The following is a 5,858-nucleotide window of genomic DNA, read 5'->3' on the forward strand; positions in this document are numbered from 1 at the left end:
ATTTTCAGTAAGAAACTCTGGGCTAGAGCTACCTCTCTGGTACAGATGTGTCCCACCCAAACTTCTGAAGAAGGGTGCAGGTGCCTGGAGAGTAGCGGGAAGGCTGGCCCTCTGCCCACACGCTACACACCTGTCTGGGCTGCAGACGGTTCTTCCTCAGAGGAATAGGAGAGACCAGGGACGAGGCAGCCAAGTGTTGGCCCACGTCTGAACCCGGGCAGTGAGGCCTGACTCAGAGACCAAGTGGTTCCTTCAGTCAGATAAGATCTTGGCCTCAACATCCTGTACGGTGAAGACAAGGAGAAGTCCAAGGGTCTGAGAACAGGGAACTGTGTCACCGCATAGCTCTTGGGGATTCTTCAGCTTTACTGACCGCTAGCAGGGGGGCTTTTACTTTTTGGGTGAGTACAGCTGGGGTCCCAGTCCCCCTTTTCTGTAGCTGAGGTGTAGGAATGGTTTGGGAGGTTGTCTCTGTCCTCCCAAACCATTGATGGCTTAGCATACATTGTGGCAGCTGATCACTGTGTGTGCCCTGCGAGCGAACCCAGACAGGCCCCTGCTCTCTGAGCTTATGTTGAGTCAGGGAGATGTAGTAATAAAGTAATCATATATGTGTTTATTTATTTATTTTAATATTTTATTTATTTATTCATGAGAGACCCAGAGAGAGGTAGTGACACAGGCAGAGGGAGAAGCAGGCTCCATGCAGGGAGCCCGACGACTGGATCCCGGGACTCCAGGATCGCACCCTGGGCCAAAGGCAGGCGCCAAACCGTTGAGCCACCCAGGGATCCCCCGCTTGCATTTCTAAAGTGACTCTCATTTCAGAATTAACTGGGCCCAACGGGCGAGGGGGGTATACATAACAGGGCTGTAGGGCTGGCAGGACAAAGCTGGGATTATCTGTGCTTTAGAGTCCATGCTCTTGGGATGCCTGGATGGCTCAGCAATTGAGCATCTGCCTTCAGTTCAGGACATGACCCTGGGGTCCCAGGATCGAATTCCGCATCAGGCTCCCTGCCTGGAGCCTGGTTCTCCCTCTGCCTGTGTCACTGCCTCTCTCTGTGTCTCATGAATAAATAAATAAAATCTAAAATAAAATAAAATAAAATAAAATAAAATAAAATAAAATAAAAGAGTCCATGCTTTTCACTCTATCTTTCTCCCTTTCAAAGAAGGAAGATAAGACAGCCTCAGATGCAGTGACCTCAAGAATCAAGACCTGAATCCCTGGACACACCTGCTTGCCGTCATTGGGCTCCAAAGCCAAAAATTGGCCTGACTTTTTTTTTTCCCCTAAGAAATAAACATCAAATTTCTTCCTAGAGTACAAAAATTCAAGGAAGCTTCTGATAACGCAGGCACATAGTGGTACAAGGAACACAACCACTGTAAGGTTAGGACTTTGGCGTCTGTGTCTGAATGTGCTACTGAAACAGGTTATTTCTAACACAAGGGCAATACTAGTCTCTATTTCGTAAGAAATAGTGAAAGTGAGTTAATAACTCAACATATTGTGCTCATTTGGGCAGCATGTATACCAAAAATTTGAACAATGCTGAGATTAGCATGCCCCCTGTGCTAAGAAGACATGCAAATTTGTGAAGTGTTCCATATATAAAAAAATAAAAATAACAAAACTAATTTGACATGTATCCCATTATTATTATTACAATTTTTTTTTTCTTTGCAAAATCACTACACTTTCTATATTGGATCAGTAATAGAGAGAGCCGAGACTTTGGCGAGTTTTGTAAATAAAATAGATTTTGGCTTCAGCTGGGATAGAAAAAGATTCGGTCCCTTGTAGAGCCTGGCGGGAGAGGTGCCAGGGTTCAGGAAATCAGGGGCCTCCTGGGCTCCGGGGCTGGGGGCTGGGGGCTGGGGGCTGGGCGTTCTGTACCAAGGCCTTCACCTTCAAATGCTAAGGAAGGTCACAGATGGGAATCAGCAGGCCCCACTACTTCCCGCAGCGGCCCATCCCCGCAGCCCATCCCTGCGGCCCAGGCCCACCCGCGGCCTCCCAAGGTTTCCCAGACCCTCCCTCCTCCACATTTCCAGAGCTGTGGTTAAACCGCTGTGGCTCTTGTCTCTGGTTCTGTGTGGCCCTCCGTCATCTTGCGCTTCAAATCCGAAGATGCTCTCCTCGCTGCCTTTCACGGGCACCTGTCATTTCCTAATTTGGGGGGGGGGGGTGATGCAGGCACACCGCGGCTTCTACCATCCCCCACCAAGCCCAAAGCACCTCTGCGGTGCTCCCAGGGGTGAGGCCTAGTTCTTTGAACACAAAGGTCTTGTAAGGTAGGTAGTATTGTCCCCATGGGGACCGAAGACCCAGGGTGAATGAGTGACAGAGCCAAGATTTAACCCAGGCCCGGGGGACTCCCTGGCCAAGACCATTCCTCCTGACTACACAACACTTTAAAGGTAGGAGAGACATGTCTGTTTTTTAGATTTTATTTTTAAGTAATAGCTACACCCAACATGGGGCTGACCTTCCAACCTGAGATCAAGAGTCCTGTGCTCTACCTCCTGAACCAGCCAGGAGCCCCTATAGGCAGGAGACATTTCTGATTGAAGGACTGATAGGGCAATTGCGTCAGGATGAGAGCGGGCTCCATGGAGGTCCTGAGAGACAGAGTTACTTGACAGAGACCTCAAATCCGGCCTGTTTCAGGGCCACAGCTTCTCTCCCAAGGCCTTGGTGGGACTTGTTCCCTGACACTAACAATCAATAGCTTTCAGGACCCCAGGGTGAGAGCACACTCGGGGCCCAGGGCAAGAGCACACTCAGGCTCAAGGGCAAAAGCACACTCGGGGTCCAGGGGCGAGAGCACACTTGGGGCAAAAGCACACTGGGGAGAGAGCACACGTTGGCCTTCAGTTCCTGCTCTGACAGGCCTGACCACTGTCAAGTGCTTCTTTGCACTTGACATGTGCAGAATTACTTTGTGGTGGATCGTTAGGAAGCGGCTGGCGCGCCCTCTCTCCCCGGGAATGGTGTGCCATCTCCAGCACGTTGGTCGAGTCCTGCTGGGCTGCAGAGGGAAGACAAAGTTGACTAGGGAGTATGGGATCATTCACCTGAGATCCGCTCTCACACCATCCACCGAGGTCAGTGCAGCCACAGGAATCATCCCCTGCGTGTGCGTGTGCAGAGTGCTCTTATGGTCACCTGAGGACCCTTACGCACCTTTTCTTCTTTCCTTGTCACAATCAATCTGTGGGATGTGCAGCTAGGATAGGATGTGGGGTCCTATCCTGTCACAGGGAAGGAACCTGCTACGGAGGCGGGGCGCTGTCGGCAGGTGGGCCCGAAGCTCCGAGGGTGCTCCGAGGAGCTCCGAGGCCTACCCGCCGCCGGCAGCGCCACCAAGGGGGACCCACGGCTACAGGAGAACCCACGGCTACTTGGGCACATGGGTCTGGATTTCGCACTCAAGTTATGCTGTGCAACTCCAGTTCCCCAGCTCGCAGGTTCTTCTCACCTCTGGGAAAAATCTTTTCCCTAGTCTGCAGCTTGAGTATGTGAATACTGGCGGAAGGGCAGGATTAGCAAAAATCTTTAAAAATCCTGACAGCCAGGGCCCCTGGCCGGCTCAGGCCCTAGGGCAGAGGACTCAGGTCTCGAGCTCGGGACTCTGAGCTCCACGTTGGGTGGAAGGCTTATGTAAAAACAAACACCAGGGATCCCTGGGTGGCGCAGCGGTTTAGCGCCTGCCTTTGGCCCAGGGCGCGATCCTGGAGACCTGGGATTGAGTCCCACGTTGGGCTCCCTGCATGGAGCCTGCTTCTCCCTCTGCCTGTGTCTCTGCCCCCCCCCCTGTGTGTGTGTGTGTGACTATCATAAATAAATAAAAAAAATTTTTTAAAAAATCTTAAAAAAAAAAAAAAAAAAACACCAGACATCATATGCTGTGGATGGAACTATAACTTAGTGCTCTGTCTTGGAAAGACAGTTTGATAATGATCATTAAAAGCTTCTCAAATGGGGCAGCTCGGGGAGCGGAAGGCGGTGGGCAGCGGTTTAGTGCCTGCCTGCGGCCCAGGGCGTGATCCTGGGGTCCCGGGATAGAGTCCCACGTCGGGCTCCCTGCATGGAGCCTGCTTATCCCTCTGTCGGTGTCTCTGCCTCTCTCTGTGTCTTTCATGAATGAATAAATAAAATCTTTTAAAAAATTTAAAAAAAAAAGAGAGGCCTTTGTCAAGGTATTGTATCTGTGTTACCTAAAACATAATAAACACCTGAAATAATCTGGATATTCAGCAGGTCCAATAAATTAAGATCCACAAGAAGATGAAATACTCCGCAGTGATCTTAAATGGAACTATGGGAGAATATTTAACAGTTTGAGGAAAGTTCACTGCTGTTGAGTGAGGAAAACCAAGTAACAAAATTTCAATCTGATTTTTATTTATTTTATTTTATTTTTTATGATAGTCAGAGAGAGAGAGGCAAAGACACAGGCAGAGGGAGAAGCAGGCTCCATGCACCAGGAGCCCGATGTGGGATTTGATCCTGGGTCTCCAGGATTGCGCCCTGGGCCAAAGGCAGGCGCCAAACCGCTGCGCCACCCAGGGATCCCTCAATCTGATTTTTAAAAAGCAGCTTGAAGTACAAAGCTCTGAGGAGTAGTTATCTCTGAACCCTTCCTCCGTCCTCCCCTCCTCTGCCTTCTTTTTGTATTTTCCAGTCTTTTTTTCAGTAAACTTAATAAGCATGTGTGGCATTTGTGATCAGAAAACAAAAACCTTTCTTTTTTTTAGATGAGACCGTAAGAATGAACCACTTTGGAACCACTGCAAGTGGTGAATGGAGCTTGCAGCCGAGACCAGAAGCAGAGAAGAGGAAACAACTAAGTCTATGAGCTGCTACATCAGAAAATAACTTTCATTTTTTTAAATTATTTTTTCATATTCTTGTATTAAGAGGTCTCTTTTCTTTTCTTTCTTTTTTTTTTTTGCCACTTATCTAAAGAGGTTATTGAGATGGATTTTATAAGAAACGTCAGCAATTAAGCTTCTTTGAAATTGGGCTGGTGCTTTCACCCCTCGTGGTTAGACCAGGTGAGCTCCCTCCTGACACTGAGAGCCTCTGGAGAGGAGCAGGGTGGCAACGTCTGCCTTTGGCACCACCCTCCTGTCCCACAGTAAGCGGGGCCCCTCCTACCCTGCACCGGGCTCTGTCCCAGAAGGCCTTGCTCCCCATGCTTTCAGCTCATTTGTCTGAGGTGTTTACTTTGATTTATAAATTAGAGGTAGAGGGGTCCTTAGAAGCCCCTGCTATGAGAAAGAGGAGGATGACCTATGCTTCTCATCGCTCCACACTCCTCTGTGTATCTCAGCTTGTCAGCAGTGGAGCACAGGAGTCTGGATGGTACCCAAAGACTGGGATGGTAATGGAGGTCGTTTAACTACCCAAAGATGCTTGGGACCCACAGAAATAATTTCAAATGGTAATTTCAAGCATTGTGACCAACTACTGTCTAGGCTTATGATCCCTGTGTGTGTTTGTATGTGTGTTTTGACTTTTTAGATTTTTGTTTCCGCCATTGAAACAATTGAAATTTTTTAAGGACAGGAGATATGGAGAATGTCAAACTGGATTAGAAGTGTGATTGGATGATGCGTCACTGAGAGGAGTGTGATGTCATGGGAAATATAGCCACAATCTCACTGTTCTGAAAAGAATGCTGTGGGGAGCAGAACTGGCACCCTGTACCTCATAAAGAGTCAGGTGATAACATCTGTACCTGTGATTACTTAATGAAATAAGCACGTGATGAGGTGATGGGGGTGATGGGGCGAGGCTTGGAGGATAGTCATTATGACACATGGTGTTTAAAAAGATGGGAACA

General features: G+C 48.8%; 1 non-coding gene across 1 annotated transcript; it reads left to right on the forward strand.

Moving 5' to 3' along the window:
- The first annotated feature begins 1,516 nt into the window (after window positions 1-1,516).
- Window positions 1,517-1,621, forward strand: LOC129521101 (U6 spliceosomal RNA). Its single transcript, XR_008666759.1, has one exon. It is a non-coding gene; the product is annotated as a U6 spliceosomal RNA (small nuclear RNA).
- The last annotated feature ends 4,237 nt before the right edge of the window (window positions 1,622-5,858 follow it).

The sequence above is a fragment of the Nyctereutes procyonoides genome, unplaced genomic scaffold (assembly GCF_905146905.1).
Source record: "Nyctereutes procyonoides isolate TBG_1078 unplaced genomic scaffold, NYPRO_anot_genome, whole genome shotgun sequence".
Taxonomy (NCBI): Eukaryota; Metazoa; Chordata; class Mammalia; order Carnivora; family Canidae; genus Nyctereutes; species Nyctereutes procyonoides.